Raw genomic sequence first — 19,437 nt, forward strand, 5'->3', positions numbered from 1 at the left:
TATGTTCTCACAACGGTGGGTGGTGGTAACAGGACAGACTAAGACGAGACATTAATTAAATGTAATCCCTGGTTAGACAAGTGAGGGATGGTGGAGCCAGCCTGAGGTCTTTTGTGTTATAGGAGGAGGAGAAGAAAGAGAGAGAGAGAATACAGCTGTGGAGGAGAAGCAAAGGCTCCTGAAGGAGGTAGCATCCTGATGGGTCTTGAGAGATGGGCAGACCTTCCACAGTGCTGATGAGGGAGAGAGAAGTGGGAGGGGGTGGACGATACAGGAGGAACTGTTATTTTACAGTGAAATGCACACAGGGACACCTGGCTGGCTCAGTCAGGAGAGGGAATGTGACTCTTGACCTCGAGGTTGTGAGGTGGAGCCCCATATTGGGAATGGAGATTACTTAAAAATACAATCCTTAAAAAAAAAAAAAAAAGAAATGCATGCTATAGAAGAAGAAAAAACTAAAAATATAAAACCTAGGATCCCATTAGTCCAACCTCCCAAAGGTAACCACTGTTATAATTTCGACCTATTTCTTTTGGGATTTTTTCCCAATGCCCACTTTGTAATGGAAGGGTCCACTTATTCCAACTTTGGGAATTTTTAGTGTGATTGGCTCAACTGAGAAGAGTGGATGCAGACGCTGCCCCCTTGAAAGCTGTCTCACCTGACTGCCTGTTAAAAGGAGTTCCAGCTGCTACACTATGAAAATACATCCTCCTTCCTCAAGCTCAGTTCTTGGGATACACAACAGGCTGATCACCATTTCTGGAAGGCACCATCCAGTGTAGCAAAGACAAAGTCAAGCAAGTAGAGTGTACCTATCAAAACATGTTCACATCCTTCTACACTTGTCAGGACATCAATCAACACCATTAGGCGATTTTTCTCCACAGGGCTCCATCATTCAGGTGCAGGAAAAATAGCAAGGGATGGCTGCAAGAATTCTAGGTTAAGGAAAAAGTTTCTATTCATTCATTAAGCAAACATATTTTTTTTTTTTAAGATTCTAAGCAGGAAGACAGTGATCATGTCTGTTTTAGAATGTTTGTCTTCCATCCTGGAGAAAGTCATCCTTCCTAGAAGAATGGGCCAAATGTCTCCTTCTAAATCTAGCAAGAAAGAAGCAGAAGGCAAATTGATTTTTTTCTTATCGAAGACAGTTTGAAACTTCAGATTCTGCAATATATTTTAAGCATGATTTTTAATGGGGTGTTGCCTGGACCAGCAGGGTTGTGGCAGAAAGGGAGAGCATCCCAGAGAGAGATATTGGCATGTATAAAAATGGGATAATAGGTGTCGTGCGAGGTGAGGAGGGACTCAACTGCCTGAGTTAGATAGAACAGATGAAAGTTTCAGAAGATCCAAAGGTACCACAATATGTGGTTCTGGCCCCCAAGCGTCATGGTGGACACTTGCCATTTCTTCTGGCTGCTCAAACCCTCTTCACATCCTTTCTAGACATGAGTGAGTCTCCATGTTGTAAGTCCCTGTCACCTGCAGAGAAGGCTCATCCTCTCCACCTCTCCGGCAGCTCAAGGACAGCCACAGTCTGACACCCACTGCAGATCCTGAGATTCCTCCTGGTGAGAGGAGCAGGTGAGTAGAGTGGGATTCCCACCCAGGCTCTGGAGGCAGCAGCTGCAGGGGCTTTAGGACAGTGTCCAGAGCCCACACAGCAGTGCAGGTGGCTGCAGGGTCTGCGTCTAGAGGGGGACTGGTGGATGCCAGGAACATTTCTGTGATGCCACTATGGGCATTCTTCCTGACTGAGCCGTTCCCAAGTCTCGTTCTCTGTCCCTCATGAGGATTCTCTGACCATGAAATGACATTTATTAAATTTCTTTTCTTTTCTTCTTTTTTTTTAAAGACTTTATTTATTTATTCATGAGAGACACAGAGGGAGAGAGAGAGAGGCAGAGACACAGGCAGAGGGAGAAGCAGGCTCCATGCAGGGAGCCTGATGTGGGACTTGATCCTAGGTCTCCAGGATCAGGCCTTGGGCCAAAGGCAGCGCTAAACCATTGAGCCACCCGGGCTGCCCTTAAATTCCTTTTCTACCCCCAAGTAGCCAGAGATAGTTTCCCTTGGAACTCCGAGTCCTGATTTTAGGATGAGTCAGTCCATCTGAAGAACTCTGGGAGAAGAGGCGGGGTGAGGCATTTGAGATGTAATTTGACATTGAACACGTGTCTATCAGAACATTGGCTATAATACAATTTAATTTCTCAGGCAATTCATAAAAGAATATATTAAACAAACATCTGAAAAATGGTACAGCTTCAGGAATAACAAAATTGCAAATAAAATCATTTTATTTCGGAGAGATGGAAAACAGTAAGAAGGAAATGTTCTGTGCTAAGAAATGTGGGAAAGTGGACACTTAAGGTTCTGTGACATAGACTTTTTTTGAATGAAAGCTGCTATTAAGTGTGTATATATACACATATATACAAACAATAAGTTTATGTGTCCATGTGCCTTGATCCAACAGTTTCATGTCTCGGAATTTATCTGGGGAAATAATTCGATAGGCAGAAAGTCAAACAGATGGAGATAAAAACTGCTTTATTGCTGATGAAATCTTTTTGGAAGTGCATCCACCTGGGTACAACCCATCCAGGGAAAAGTTACACTTTTTTTTTTTTTTTGGAAAAGTTACACTTATCGAAGATTGCTGACTCAGAGATTGCATGGTTCTGGGGCAGAGAAGAAGGGAGCAGATTGCAAGTAGCTTTTTAATACGCTACCTCGTCCATTTGAGCAAGGAGGACCGATGGCTATCACCCATCCATCAATGAACTCACTCCTCAGTTGGGGCAGGAGCAAGAGTGTTATAGTGATCGTGGCTCCTCTACAGGGAAACACGGTGAGGAGAGCATAAATGTTCCTGGCCCCTGACATTATCACACGATTCCAGGTTTGTTTTAAAAATCTGTGTATGCTTGCGTAAACAGGTACAAACATAAGCCTGAGATGGATGTGTGACAAGTAGTTTTCCCTGGAGGTTGAGGCTAGGAGAGAGATTTTCAGGTTTTCTTTATTATTTGATTTTCACAAAGAAACAATAATTAGTTTTTCATGAGACAAAGACCTGCAATATATTTCTATTAGGAAATGAAGTTTCTGTTCAAATGGTGTGTAATTCATACTTTATGTAAATGACATTTAATCATGCAGCAAGTGTCTTCTCTAGTCAGCCAACCACCGACAATCGATGGACACAGTTTCCATGATAGAGTAATTACGGAGACTCTTCATGCCTTCCCCGTGTCCTTTCAATGTTCCGATGTGAAGCGAGTGCCTCTCTGCTCTCCCTCAGATCCCCTTTCAAACCCTCTTTATTAAAACCCATTTCTCATGTTTTCATTGTACCTTGAGTGAGAAGTCATTCTCAGTGCGTTAATTTACTGGCAAACACATAAGTTACAGGTAGGTATCAGGATTGAAAAATAAAGCCGTTTACAAATAATTAGCCTTTGGGGGGGACTTGAAGGCAGTAAATCTGAAATCTGGTAAGCCTGAATCCCAGATTTTGCTAGAGTACGGAACTGTTGCAGATGTACTTCAGCTGCATTAAAATGAAAACCAACAAAACAAAACCAACCAACCAAACCAAAAAAAAAAAAAAAAAAAAAAAAAGCAAACCCCAAACAAAAAACCCCAAGCAAAAAACCCCTGAAGAGATAAGAAAAGCAAAAAGGTGAGTGATTGCTCTAAGAAGATTACTGGTCTCTTTCACTTATCTTTTCATTTCTCCCTTGTTGAATCATTTTGCATTTAAGACTAACACCAAACCGATTCAAACCCACACCTGAAATGTCTGTGAGCTTCAGGACGGAAGGACAAGGACGGCTGTGTCTTTTGTTTTCAGACTTTCAACATCAAAACCTGCTCCTTCTACCTCCAGTATCTGCCCTCTTTTCTTCCTTGCTAGCAAGACCCCAAATCTGTGTGATCTGAGTAATGTGACCCCATGCACGGCCCCATCGTGGGGCGTGTGATCAACCATTGCTGATTTAAGGGTGGATTTATTTATTTATTTATTTATATAAATTTATTTTTTATTGGTGTTCAATTTGCCAACATATAGAATAACACCCAGTGCTCATCCCGTCAAGTGTAAGGGTGGATTTAGAGATGGGCACGTGACACAGTTTTTGCCATTGTTCATATGGTCGGGGAGGGGGATTCTATTTTTCATTAGAAAAACCCATAAGGCCAGAACAGCTGGCCACCATCCTGCCATCATACGGAGCCGGTCATCCTACGAGGGTAGCCGATGGGGTGGGGGTGGGGGGTAGAGTCAGAGCCAAGAAACAGAGCTGAGGAGACTTTTGAGCCCCCAGGTCAGGCTGGGTTAGAAGCCAGCTCTCTCTTCAATATTTTCCAGTGTTTGAGTCAATTAATGTCTTTTTTTTTTCTCTCTTAAGTCTCTTTGAATTAAATTTTCTGTCACTTACAGTCAAAAGAGAACTACCTCTCATAGTAGTAATAGGATCTGGTCCCCAGTTTCCAGACGTGGGATCTGAGCTCCAGGATGATGTGAATTCCCCAAACCACCCAGCTTTGAACTCGGGTCAGTATCTCTCCAAGACTCATCAGTGTTACCACTAAGAAATCACTTCCCTCCTTCTGTTCCACTCTGGCCATGTTCAAAGGTGGGAGCCAAGCTCCACCATCTTGGTACCGAATGTGAATCTGAGGTTCTCCTGGGTCCCTGGCTGAAAACACTGGTCGAATGTAGACAAGAAGAAAAGGAATATTTCCCTGACTAGATTAATTTTTGGACTTGGTGTTTATAATGAGCTATTTCTGAGTTAGCTGCAGCCACCTCTGTGGGTTATTTATTTGATCGCACATGACTCTGAAGAAAAACAGCTTTGATTCGGTTTCCCAGTGACCCAGATGAACCGCATCATTAGGCAGTTGGTGGAGGTCTTCCTAATTACAAGAAATAAAAAGAAAAATCTGAACACCCCTCCCTCCCCCTCCAACATTTCTTTCTAAAACACGCCTTGCCAGGCCCTGGACTAGTTCACGAAAATGTGTCGCTAACAAAATACCGAAGAGGCACAAGGGCCTGATGGAAACAGTTTTATTGAGTGCCTCTGTGACAAAAATATCTTCAAAGGGAGTTCTATCAATTTTATTAAGCTACATTGTGCACTTTTACATGACAAGCATATCAAGCACAATAGCATTTGAATTAGCAATCAAGTTTTAATAGTATTTGACACTTCCCCACCTTGTACTGGCAAAATCTGTCTCTTTGAGGAGAGATGCCGTGAGAGGGAAAAATCAGCCTCGAACGGAGAAATGGGTGGCGTCCAAAAGTTCATGGTGAATCTGTTGGTTCTTGCTCAGAACGTGGTCGGGATGGCATTTAGGGTCCGGTGCGGACACCGGCTCAGAAGCCGGTTCAGCCTGTTTTTATCATTTAAAAGGCTTTGATTGCTAATGCTAGAAAATGGACTGTGGTTATTTTAGGCCAAAGGGAGCTACTGCAAGAATACTGGGAGGTCTGAGCCCGTGGGACGCTGAGGGAGCCGACTCTGCGAGAGGCAGCCCAGCGTGCCACAGAGCAGGCCCCGGTCATGACTGGCAGCTCAATGTCCCTGTGACTCTCTGCCTTGGCAAACAGGACCTGCCTTCGCCCAGTCCCCCAGACCCAATATGTTGGAGTTATCTTTGACTCTCCTATTCCTCTCACACTCCACACCCAGTCCTTTGGTAGATCTGGTTGGCTCTTTCTTCTTAATATATCTGGAATCGGACCGCTTTCCAAGCCCCAGGATTGTACCCCGGGTCTAGGGTCGTTTCTCACCTAAAACACTGCCATTACTTCCTCAGTGGTTTTACTGCTTTCCTTCTCCTCCCTGATGGTCTGTCTAGGTGGGGGGGGGGGGGGGGGGAGGGATGTTGAAACCTAAGCCAGATCCCATCCTTCCTTCTAAAAGTTTCTCATGTGTTAGTAAACGGCTTGATCTGACTGATCCAGTGCCTGTCACCTCTCCAGCTTTCTCATCTGTCATCTTTCCCTTCCATTCTTCTGTTCCAGCCACACTGACTTCCTCCTCATTGTTCCATTAATACACCAAGAGTGCTCCTGCCTCAGGGCCTTTGCATGTGCGCTACCTTCTGCCTGGAACACTCTTGCCGGAGCCTCTCTCCTCAAACACAGCTTTGTTGGTGAAGCCTCCTCTGGTCATCCTCTAAAATAGGAGCCATCTTTCCCCTCTTCCTGTCACTATCCCTTTCGTTGCACTTTATTTTTCTTTGTGGCCCCATCACCATCTGATATTATATGACACTGATCTGTTTACAATCTAACTCCCTTTCTTTGGATAGAAGTTACTTGAATTTGCCTCTTTTCTTCAATTCCATATCCTCACATCTGCATATAGTAGTGTCTCCCTAAATATTTTTTGGAGTGAAGGAATAAATGCATGCATGAGTGAATAGGAGGACAGCGCTGTGTTGGGAAGAGTCTAACTAGTCAGCCCTCTTCTACTAGAAAGAATGTACTCCAGAAACTTTCGATTTCAAGAATCAAATCCAGGGAGGAGTTTCTGATGAGCATAGGATGGCTAACATGCCCATACCTTGGCCAAACAAGAACAAGACACGAATCCCAGGAGCTTGCACCCAAAGGAAAGAGACACTCCCAAAAGGAAAGTGCTCTCTTTGTTCAACCATGGTAAGGGATTCTTGGTTAGTAGGTAAGGGAACTCTACCCACCAACACATGAATTAGTGCAGAGAGATGAAATAACTTTTTGCCTCAGTCATGGATACTCGATGCTTCCAGTAACCATAACCCAAGTGGTAGTAGCTTAGACACACACAGGCTTGCTTTTCAGGCATACCAATCTGTGAGAAGGCAGTTGCTGGAACTGGTTCAGTAGCTCAACAGTGTCAGAATCTGGGCTGGTATTCCTGCGATCCTCTTGGCCTTTCCCTCATGGTTGCGATATGGTGGTCATGTGTCCAAGGTTCTTGCCTTCACACATTCTTCAAGCACATCTCTGTAATCACAGAAGGAAAGACCTTTCCTAGGAGCTGAGACTTTCCATTTTCTCCTTTTAGCAAAACTATAGTGGCTAGGACAATGCCCATCTAGCCTTCCCAGGCTCTCTGCATAGGATTTGGTCAGTGAGTAGGTTGCTGGGGATGCTTTTGGGTGTCTGCTCCAGACCATACAGCTAGAGGGTAGAGGAATTAATTTGGTCTGATGCCAAAATCTCTTAGGCACCAAGTTTCATTGCCTCTTGGGAGGATGTTTTGTTTTCCTTCTTATTTTGCTTTGTTTTGTTCTTAGATGCTGTCTAGGTAGTGAAACACAAGGGCTGTACATTATAGGGTCCTGTTGGTATGAAATGCCCAGAATGGACAAACCTATAGAGATGAAAAGCAGATTCTTGGTCGCCAAGGGCTAGAGGCTTGTAAGAATGGGGAGGGGTGTGACTGCTAATAATGGATGAGAGTTTCTTTTCTGGGGGTGATGAAGATATTCTGAAATTTGACAGTGGTGATGATTGTACAACTCTGTAGATATACTCAAAATCACTGAATTGTATACTTTGAAATGGTGGGTTTTATGGTGTGTGAATATAACAAAGTTGTTATTTAAAAAAAGGTAAATGCTAAACATACATGGTAATTTGTATAACCCCTTACATTTAAAAATGTACAAGGAACTTCAAAAAATCAAAGCGCCCCAGGCCTCTTGTGTCCTCTCAGAGGTGGGGGGCACATTCGCCCCTGCTGGGCTCCTTGTTGTGTTCCCATCTGTCCATTAACTTCCTTGCTCTCCTTTCCCAGATCAGCACTCATTTCCTCTTACTCCTTTTAAGTCTCCTTTCTAGGTATTTTCCCACATGTCCTCACATATGAAAAAACAATTTATTTCCCTTGCACTCTCATGACCTCATTAAATTGCAAATTCCACGAGACGGTACTCGACATGATAGCTAATATTGTTTCTACATAGTAGTTGCTCATGTGTTGCTAAGTGGAGGGCCGGATTATAAAAGTATTTGAGAAGGACTCGAAGAGGCACCACACATAGTTAGTTGCATGAGGATGGAGATTCTCAACCCAGGCTGTGCTTGAGAATCTCTGAGTTGTTTTTCTAGTGCGGGTACCTGGGCTCCATGCCGGAGATTGAGTCCACTGCAGTGGGGGTCAAGGCATTTGAGCTTTCCAGGTGATTCTAATAGGGACTGAGGACTGGAACATTGGTTTTCAACTGGGAGTGATTTTGCCATGTGGGCATATCTGGCAATGGGTGGAGACAATTTTGGTTGTCACAATGTTGGAGGAGGCCTGTGTGCTCCTGGCATCTTGAGTAGAGAGATCAGATACGCTGCTCAACATCCTCCAGGGCCTAGGGCAGCCTCCTACGACAAACAATTATCTAGTTCCAAGTGTCAGAAGAGCAAAGGTAGGGAAACCCTAGGTTCTAAGAGTCAGAAAAGACAGACCAATTGCATCATCAGATTCTGACTCTGGGGCAGGTGGTCGCAGGCTGGTACCCAGGTAAGCCAGATGGGTAATCACCAGGAATCACAGCTGTGGTTCAACATGACTTTGAGTTTGATCTTCTCATGCATTCCATAGATCCAGACCTCCTTTTGTTGATAATCTCATCCGAAAGCAAGACAGAAGTTAGGTTGTTAAAATTCTTGTTATTTTTACAGACATTCTACAGCTGAAAGCCATCAACTGTCAACCACGATGAGCAAATGCCTATTCGCCTTCAAAACGAAGAACTTTTGACAATTACCATGCATCTTCATTCCTTCGGCATGCTTTCAGAATTATTGCTTTCATTACGGAGCAGAACATCGGCCACTGCATCACATTCCAGAAAACAGCACACCATTATTTGTGATAAGGAGTGAACAGCAGATAAGAACAAACATCCGTAGATTCAGGAGAGAAGTCTTTGTGGGTTGGAGCGAACACTCGAATCGGACACATATCATGTGCAAGCCACGGAAGCAGCAAGCCACCCCTCCACCTTGGGACAAATGTTGACTGGGTGGATTTTTGTTTGTTTGTTTGAAACCAATCACTTGATAGGTTCTCATAAGCTATGCGAGAGATTGCTATCATGGATAATGAAAACAAAATGACAGGCAGATAAATTTAGTTGCTGTTTAAGAAATCTTGTAAGGTATTCTCCATAGTATAAAGATAAGGAAATCGCATAATTGAAAGAGCTGAAAACAGCCTCAGCACTAGAGCATATAAGGAGAGCAAGGAAATCAATTGTGGAAAGCAGGAGAGAGTTCAGATAAAGCCAAGCTCCCCTCGATGAATAAAATTGCCCACTATGGAAGCCAGATGATCTAGCCCACTGGTTTTCAACCCAGCCTGCACCATAAAATCCCCTGGACACCTTTAAAAGCTCCTGATGCCCAGCCTATCCTTGAGACCAATAGGATCTGAACGTCTGGGGTGGGACTAGGAAGCTGCATGTTTTAAAGCTCCAGAAGGGATTGCAATGGGCAGCTATGTTTGAGACCCACTGGTAAGTACTCCCTTCCCCTTCCCCCTGTGGTACAGGTGTGTGGCATCTTGGCTCAGGTCACACGAGGCTCTGCTGTGCTTAAACCTCGAGCACGCAGAAATTCTCTCATTTAGAAAGAATCTGTGGCAAAGGCATCGGGCAGTGTTGCAAAGCCAGTGGCAGCGACGTCTAGTAGCGGCAGTGGCCATGGTACTTGGGGGGTAGTGTCTTAATTAGAATGTCTCTCTGGATTCTCGGACACAACTGCCTTTGGTTCCTGCTCAGTTTTCTAGCTCCTTTCTCTAGATTTTCCCTCAGTTTGGAAGGGGGGACTTCCTAATTTCCTGCCAAGAAATTGCAGGTTTCCTAAGTTAACCAGATTTGGTTTCTGTTGCTCTCAGCCAACATTTATTGAATGTTTTTCTTGAAATTGACAGATTGAAAAAAATACTCATTTTAGCTTCATCCTAAGTAACGATACCCATGAAATCCCTTAAGATGTGTTAGTTGCAATTTTTTTTCAGAATATACGTGAAAATAAATACATAATTGTCAGAAGCAAAATATTCCTCTACTACCTAAAATCGTCTTGACTCCCACTGGCTCCTGTGCTGTCCTTTGGGGGAAAGTCTCAGTTATGATTCTTTTAATGCAGTTAATAGAAGGCAGATCTGAATAACTTAAGCCAAAACATGGCATTCGTTGGGGTTTTTCATAAAATCAAGAAAGCAGCCATGGGCATGGCAGCCGTTGGATAGCTAGGGACTTGGTGAGGATTATGGCTCTTCTCTCTCAAGTGCTCCCAATAATGTGGCGTAACTCCAACATCTCCAGGTGAAACTTGCAAATACAGGGGAAGAAGGGGTTCAACTGGGACCAGGAGGGCGGGTCATGGAATCTACACAGCTGTTGGGGACACTCGTCTATGTCTAGAGGCAGTCCCCAGGGCAGGGTCACTCATTTGAGCAAGGTAACCATTCGAAGAAGAGCCTTCCACATTATAGGAAAATACTCATGAGCAGGGTGGGACAGGCTATAAGGCAGGATATGTCCGATTGTAAGTGACAATAAAACAACACAAAAGGACCTAAACAAAAAAGGGGCTTTATTGACTGAGGAAACTGGAATGTCTAGGAATGAGAACCAATCTGAGTCACTCCTGGATTTAGGACTTAGTTTAGTGACCGCTTCTCTCTCTGTCTTCCTGTTGGCTTCATTCTCAAAGGGTTTTCTCCACCTGGCAGCCCAGCGGTTCTGGGGTTCTTTGCCATCTTTGGAGACAGGCATCTCAGGGCAGGGAGCACCTCCCTTCAGTGGTTTCAGCTGCAGACCTAGAAGAGCTTCTCTTTGGTTAGGCAGAAATAGGGTGCCCACCTATGAACCAACCATTGTGGCCCTGGAAGGCTTGGACTACACTGAGTGGCCAGGCTTGAGCTGAGTGTCCACCCTGGGTGGGCTATGGGTGGGGGTCGGCTCCTGTCAAACCACGTGGGCTGCGACTGTGGGTGAGCAGGTAAATATTTAGCAACTGGCTCTGGGAGTGGGGGCAGGGGGCATTTCCATGTGCAAATACTCCCACCACGGTTGATTTCAAACTATCTGCATAATCTCACACAGTTTAGAAAGTTGCTAGCAATTTATCAGTCAGCCTTCATGAGCTGGAGAGGTAATTTCCTCAAGGAAAACCGTCATACTATAGCACCCGGACCAGGCTAATGGGAAATAGATGTGAGCCAGGCAAATCGAACAGATGCCTCCTATAGAATGTAAAGAACCTTCAATTTATTTTGTTAAATACCCATTGAGGTCTATTTTCACAAAAGCACTAGAAATTAGGTTCTAGCAGAGAATTCATTGATCTTTCAACAAATATTTATTATCTACTAAGGACGGAGCCTACTTTAATTTTGGGATACAGAAAGAAACTCATCATTTAGTGTGGGAAGCTGGCACGCAACAAGAGGTTGTAAAACATAAATAGCAAATGCTCTGACAGAGAAAAGTATTGGAGGAAAAGGCCGCGTAAATGGGGAGGGTGGGGCTGGGGGAAGTTGCACAGAGCAGGACTTATTTGTGCCGGTTCTGGAAGGATGAATGGGAATTTTTTAGACAAATGGAACAAGGTGGGTGGGACATGCCAGGTTGAAGGTACAGCTTTTGCAAAGTCATGAGGGTGTGAAATAGCTCTAAGTGGTTTCAGATGGATTCAGGTGGGAGAAGAGAGGGAGATTGTTTGGGGGTGAATCTTGTGGGATTTTTTAGGGACTTTGGATTTTATCCTGCTGGTGTTAAGAGAAATGAAGGCATTTCAATGAGGCAAAAGGGTCATGATCAGACTGGCATCTTAGAATGGTCTCCTGGGCAGCTGTGTGGAGGACTGATTCGAGAGGAAGGAAACTGAAAGCAAGATCAGTAGGAATTCAGGTGAGAGAAGGTGGGAGGAGCAAGGAGGTGGAATGGAATCAACATGGCAGCTGATGGGATGTGAGGGAGAAGTGAATCAATAAGAATACTTACTGTTTTTGGTTCAAGGGTAGTTTTAACCCATTGGGAAACATGAATTCATACATAGGAGAGAAATGTAAAAATCTACATGCCAAAGAACCAAGAGCTTAGAAATAAAAAGTGCCTCATCCATTTAATATTATAAACTAAAAAAATTAGTGGTCAGGGAAGAGAAAGATCAGTATTGGTTGGCACAACCTAAAAAAAAAAAAAATCAAAGAAGCAGAGTGGGATGGGCTCTAATAGTTGAGGTTGCATTTGCCAGAGTGAACCCAAGACTGTGGTGCAGAACCTGACTTCTAACTTCTAGGTCAAGAGCTCAAAGGGTGATGTGGGGACCCTGTCTTCCCTTCCCCTGCTCTGTTTATCTCTGGGTTGGCATCATGCCCAGATAGGCATGAACTAGCTTTCTCTGGAGAAAAAGAAAAAAGAAAAAAAAAAAAAAAAAAGGAAAAGCTCTCCTTTTCCTGGATAAAGGGGATCTGAGACTTCAGTTTTTTGACATTTTGCAAGTTTGAAAATACATTTATTCTATTCACAATGAAATAATTTGGCTGGTTATGAAATTCTTGGTTGGAAAGAAATATTCTTGCATTATCATTTTGAGAAAATGTCTTTTGGTTTGCGGCATAGCTATTGTGACATGTGATGATGCATTTCTTATACCTTCTAGAAAAAGTCTCTCTGGAAGTTGTTAGGACTTGAAATTTTACGATGGTATAACTTGATGTGGGACTTTCTCATTTACCGAGCTGGGTAACTGATGGGTTCTTGAAACTGGTGTTTTTCATTTGGGGAAATTTTCTTGAATAATTTCTTATGTTATTTCTCCCTTTCTCTTCTCAGTTTTTGCTAGTATTGTTTTCTAAAAGTTCTATTATTTGGATGTTATATCTAGTTTTCTTCTTAATATTTTCTCTCTCCATTGTCCTTTTTTTTTTTTAATTCTCTTTTCTGGGAGCTTTCTCATCATCATCTTCCAAATGATCTTCTCAATTTTTCATTGCTGCACTGTATCTTCTAATTTCCAGAACTATTTATTGTCCTCTGAATTTTCCTTTTTATGAATTGTAGTCATGCATGCCATAACTTTCTGAAGATATTTAATCATTTTTGACATTAAAAATATTTTTAAAATTTATTTATTTGAGAGAGAGACAGGGGGGAGGGGAGTAAAGAGAGGGGGACAAGCAGACTTTGTGCTGAGCATGGAGCATGATTTGGGGCTTGATCTCATGACCCTGAAATCATGACCTGAGATGAAATCAAGAGTTGGACTCTCAACAAACTGAGCCATCCAGGTGCCTTTATTTTTGACATTTTTTTCTTGCACATTAGTCTTCGCATAGTCTTTGTTTCCTCACATTTCCTTTTCTGTTTTCATCTCTGAATTTCATCTTGGAGGTTTTGATCAAATATATGGTGATGCTTGGATGTCCCTTTTGTTTCAAAGCAAGGCACTATAGTTAAACTCCATGCTTTATATCTGGAATTGGTCACATAGACTGTCAATCGTCCAGTCTGAGTGGGGATAATGGGCGATAATTTGCCTCTTTCATTGAAAGACCCCCAAAATGTCAGTATCTGTAGTTTTGTTGTTTTCCTCTTGGACAGACCAGTCCCTCCACCTCCAATGGAAACAGTGAATCTCTCACTTGGCAGGGAGATGAATATTGACCAGAAGCCCAGACTGGGAGCTGAGCAGAGAAAGGACTTGTCAGTATGTCCGCTTGTATCATAAAGGGCCCTCATTCTCACTTTCTTTTGTGCCTGGTTTTGTCCAGTCCAGAGTCTTTAAACTTGTGTCTGTAGTCTTCCCCTTCTGCAGGAGGAAGACTGGGGGGAGGAATGCCTTAACATTTTCCTGATTTCACTCTAAGGCTGTCTGGTGCCTCCTGGTCTTGAAGTTCTCCAGGATCCTGGAGCTTGAATTGGCTTCATGTTGACATCCCATCACCCAGTCTCTGGCTGATGGGAAAGTGCTGGAACCTCAGCACCTTGTCACTTGTTCATCCAATCCCCTTCCATTTTTCAAAAATTGGCTGATATTTTCCTTCTGTCATTGTCTGTTCTCCCGCTCTCCTTGTCCTTGTGAGTTTATAATTCTTTAATCCCTGTACTGTCATTTTGGTGGGGTTTTGAGAAGGAGAGAAGACAAATGGGTGAATTCAACCCACCATTTTAAACTGGAAGTCCCTTAATGTACTTTCTATTCATTTTTAATGTGTCCATCCATCCCACCCTTCCCATCCCACTCTTCACTGCAGCTCCAGACTGTTTGGGCACCTTGATTGAGCTGTCCTTGATGACTTCTTGTGAATCTTTTCCTGTTGAGTATTTCACAAGATCAGAATTCAGGAATGCTAAGGTCAGCCTCCAAGGGCACAGTAATCACCAGCTTTGGAAGAGCACCAGCTTTGTAATTGCTACCCAGCTCATTCTCACCCCTCTCTTTTCCAACAGGAGCTGGGAGAAGGGGGAAATGGGGCAAGATGGAATGGGCCATGTAGATCTTTGTGATGGATTCTTTTTTTTTTTTTTTTATTTACTTGAGAGAGAGCACATGAATGGGGAAAGGGGTGAAGGGAGAGGGAGACGTGGATTCTCCACTGAACAGGGAGCCCAATGTGGGGCTTGATCCCAGGACTCTGAGATCATGATTTGAGCCGAAGGCAGATGGTTAACTGACTGAGCCACCCAGGTACCCCTCTTTGTGAGAGATTCTACAGTCTTAAAACAAATGCAATGAAGAGGGCACCTGATGGGATGAACACTGGGTGTTACACTATATGTTGGCAAATCAGACTTCAATAAAAACAAACTGAACCCCCCCCCAAAAAAAACCCCACAAATGCAAATGGGAGCCACAACATGGCTTTTCATTTTGCAGTTTTATTGTATTTTGAAAATTTTAACATTTTTTTATGATTAAACCTTTTGAAAAATACTCATTCTAAAAATACTCCAACATTATAAAGAACCAACATATATTTTCCTAGTCTCTTTGTCCTTTACTCCTATGCCTGACCAGTTAGGAATTTGGTGTTTGTCCTTCCATACCTTTTAAATTATGCTTGTATTAACATATGATCATTAACATATGATCATTCATTCTTTCATTCATTGAATGGCTTTCGAGTCTCTATTATGGGCCAGGTACTGACGTGGAGATGTAGCAGCATGTTGGTGAACAGGACAGGCCAAATTCCTTCCCTCATGAGGATGAACATTCTAGTGGATGTATTGAACTTTAAACATTCAACACATGCACACCCCACTTCCACAAAGATACACACACACAGAGGCCATATTATACACAATGTTCTGTAAGCTCTTTTCTTTCCACCACTTGTCATCTGGTGCATCTTTCCATATTAGCATCATAGATCTTCTCTATTATTTTTAATGGTTGTGTGACATTTCATTATATGAATGCATCATTCACTACTCTCCTAATAATGATAATTTAGATTATTTCCAATATTCTGCTACTACAAACAATGGATCAAGCACGATTTGTTCAAATATTCTCCTATTGATTGACCTTGAAGTGTTTCCAGCTTTCTATTAAATTTTTTTTTATTGTACAGACAACTTTGCAAAATTGATTTTATACATTTAGCTTTGTACCTATGTGCAAGAATATTTAGCATGTATATATTCCTTTAAGGAGAACACTGGGGTCAAATTGGAAAGGCATTATATATTTTGAAGCTATTGCCAAACTGCCCTAAAAAAGTTTGGACTTAATTATATTTCCACCAGTGGCAGAGTGTGTCTGGTTCTGAAAAAAACAACTTTTGACTGCACTGTGATTTTTTTCCATTTTGCTATGTTACTTTTTTTTTTAACCATTTCCCTAGTTAATTTAAATGTGACTATTGCAGGAGTGTATGCTTCCAGATGCTGCTCGATTCATGCCATCTGAGATTTCTTATCAGACTCTACAGCACCTATGACTCTTTCAAAGCAATGTGTGCGCTGATATCATTTTCCTTCCACCAGATCCTGAACAAACACAAGCTAAAAAATCTTTGTCTCAGACCTCTCTTTGAAGAAGTCGTTTAATGAAAAAAAAAAAAATCTAAGAAAAATCCCCAAACTATGTATCTACATATCATCCTAAATCACTTTTCATCCACAACAAAATGTTATCCTTCACTCCATATTCAGAAAAGCAAAGAAAATTTTATGTATAAGGTCATCTCTATCCACTATCTCAATAATAAGCCTTTTCAAAGAATTTTATGCAGGTTGTGGCATGATCTGATTATAAATGAATATGCATTACTAGACATGAGAACTAAAGATATCCAACTCTGGTGACAAGGATAGGCAATGTTAGACAACACGATGCTAATGGCAGTCCCTCATGACAACTTCCAGAAGTTATCTCCAATAACCTACCTTCATTTTGGATAAGATATGTTCTGTAGGGTTCCTCAAATTAGATCCTTGCTCCTTTAATCTCTTTTTCTCTAAGCACATCCAAATTGTGCTTGACTTAACCAAGCAGCTCTACTTTAATTTGTCGGCATGATGTGATGCGTAACCCAAATGGATTTTTAGGCTCATCAAACGTCTATGCTATTTGGTTCAAAAGCAGAGTGACCTTTACAACTTGCACCGCGCATTGCAAATCTAAAATTTGAGGCCAGGGTTGGAAATTCTCACACTATTTTCATTTCATTAGAGGAGAAAACAGAATTCAGCTGGACACATGCACTAAAATTAGATTCTTAAATAAACAGCCCGGATCTTAATAATTCATGTGAAGATGCAGGGGGAAAATGGGGAAAATAATTGAGCAATGGCAGGCAAATACCATGTCGTTTTGTACTGCCTCAAACTAATCATCGGTACTGTATATCTCTGATATACAGGTTTATTAATGAAACAAAAAGGCATCTAATATGGATAAATAATACATCATATGGAATTCACACATTCTATGTATAATAGAGATCAGTGACACCTATCAATTCATTTTAAATCAGGTCATGCATATTTCTCTCTGCCTGCAGTTTGTCAATCTCTGCTTTCTACTTAATAAATGCCGTGGTTTGCTCTGCTTAAAAAAAAATGCAGTGTAGTGAGGAACCAGGTGAAATATAAAAGTAATTACAAAAAAATCAGCAAGACTAACACTGGCCTCATGAAGGCAGCCTAAACAGTGATATATTTGTACATTCATCATAACTAACATCAACTCAGCTTGGAGATTTTAGTGCAAGAATTCAGCAGTGCCATTAAGCAATGAAGACGTTTTGCAAACTTCCTTTCCTCCCCCCCCCCAACCTATTAGGATATTTATAGCCGTGGATGAAGAAAAATTAGCATCATCAAGAGAAAGGAGCTGTCAGGGAGGTTACGGGAAGCCAAGGGTCAGCAGGTGGGGGCAGAGAAGATGGGCATCCTCCAAACTGTGAAACTCGATGGAATAGAGGTTTCTAAAAACAAAGCAACAGAAAATAATTGGCGGATTCACATAAATAGACGTCATTAGCCAGTAGTAATGTCTACGACAAATAAATAACCGTGGAAGACAATAAAACTCCTGGTAATGTACTGTGTTGTAATATTGATGGCCGCATGTGGGAAGCCTCTGACAGCTGTTAAGCAGATGTGGCAATTAGCAAACCTTATGGTCATGCCGGTAAGATTATTATTATGCAACACGCTCCCCAGCAAAATCAGACGACTTCCCTCTTTGTGTGGCTCTACCCACGTGGAGAGCCAGCGAGCCCGATGCTCCGTTGAAGCCAAGTCGTTGGCTGGTGTCGCCTGAGCCACATACATACGTGGGCGCGCATAGAGGGACGTGCATATTTCTTGATGCCTTCTGAAAGATTTAGAGAAATTCAGAATTTAAACAAGAACAATATCAATTCAGCTGTGCAGCAGATACTTCAATTATAATCGCTAATGGACAAATTGAGAGATAAAAAGACTTTTCTATCATGTTGAAATTCAATGAACAGTTTTCAATTAGGCTTAGGATATAAAAGGGAAAAGAAAAGCGACTTTTCCTTGATGTTAACATTGCCGAGAAAGATGAGAGGAACTTTGCTTTTTCATTATACTGAAGAGATGCATATAATGCCGCATATTTAAATTATAAATCAGGTCGCTATCTGCCAACTGAAAGCGGTATCAATTAGAACTTAGGTGGATTAAGCTTTAAAATGCCTTATATTTAATGACAAAAGCATGACTGTTAATCTCCGCAGCCATCAAAGGGATAATTTAAGGCAGCAAGAAATCAGAGAATGATGTCACAAAAATAGGCCCTTGCAGCTTTTTGGATAGTATTATCGTAATTAATGTACTTCGAATGACTTTTTTGTGGGTTATGGGCTTTCACAAAAGCATTTATTGCGGGCATAAAATATAAAACTCTAAAGAGTGGGTTTGACTAAGGTTGACTGGAGGGTCCTTACCCTTTCTGCTACAGTAATTCCTGTAAAATAATAGTTTCATTTACAGGCGCAATTTATAATGTTGAATTTATGCCAGTTCATCTGATATAAATCATGGTAATAGCATGATCTATTGTATGTCACTTGAGCGAATGCAAATTAAATATCGTTAAATTAAAGAAAAACTGTTAAAATAACATTAGGTTGTAACTAGAGCCGCTGCACTAAAGGAAATGTAGGGTTAAGGATGAAATTTCACTACCGTAGGTCTTGATCTAATCCCGGAATGTGTTGCCAAAAGCAAATAGACAGACACAAATAAATAAATAAGTGAGTAAATGGTAACGTGGAATTACGGACAAAGTCATAAATCCATTTCAGAGCGTTCTTTTAATTTCTAACAGGACTCTAAAAATTAAATAGCTGGGTTTTTTTCCTGTTGGATTTTGCTTCCTGCAATTCTTTAATGTCTTATTCAGCAATTGGAAATGAAGTTTCTTTTTTAATTACTTGGCGATTTTTTTTCTTTTTGACTCAGAAGCTTTTTCTTTTTCTTTTTTCTTCTTTCTTCTTTTCCCAGGAGCACTTTCAACAAAGCTGTTGTTTATTTACTTCTCCAGACCCCAGCATCTTCCTGTTAACAGGCCCAGAGAGCATAGGGGGGTTAGCTAGTTAGTCTGTAGATTTTTTTCTTTGCTTCTATAGTGATGTATCGTGAGGCTGAATCAGGCAGCCGATCACAGCTTCAATTCTTGAATGTGGTTCTAGAAAGCCTGGTCATTAATAAACAGGAGTGATTAAAATGCATCTACCAGACAAATCTACTTCTTCCCACAAATCAGAATTCTCTTCATTCCATTTCAGAAGTTGATTACAACTCATGTTCAAAGCCGACCAGAGACACTGGCTTAAGATAAATATGGGGTGGGGAGATGCTGGGTGGGGGGGGGGGGGGGAGAGACTAAGAAACAGCAGTGGGTACAGGCAGTACAGGCAATAT

General features: G+C 41.9%; 1 long non-coding RNA gene across 1 annotated transcript; it reads left to right on the plus strand.

Annotated features, from left to right (window-relative positions):
* The first annotated feature begins 1,942 nt into the window (after positions 1-1,942).
* On the plus strand, positions 1,943-10,018 carry LOC111092162. The gene is made up of 4 exons (XR_005377407.1): positions 1,943-2,151; positions 2,656-2,917; positions 4,463-4,576; positions 8,699-10,018. It is a non-coding gene; the product is annotated as an uncharacterized LOC111092162 (long non-coding RNA).
* Positions 10,019-19,437: the final 9,419 nt, after the last annotated feature.

The sequence above is a fragment of the Canis lupus genome, chromosome 24, assembly GCF_011100685.1.
Source record: "Canis lupus familiaris isolate Mischka breed German Shepherd chromosome 24, alternate assembly UU_Cfam_GSD_1.0, whole genome shotgun sequence".
In the NCBI taxonomy this organism is placed as follows: domain Eukaryota; kingdom Metazoa; phylum Chordata; class Mammalia; order Carnivora; family Canidae; genus Canis; species Canis lupus.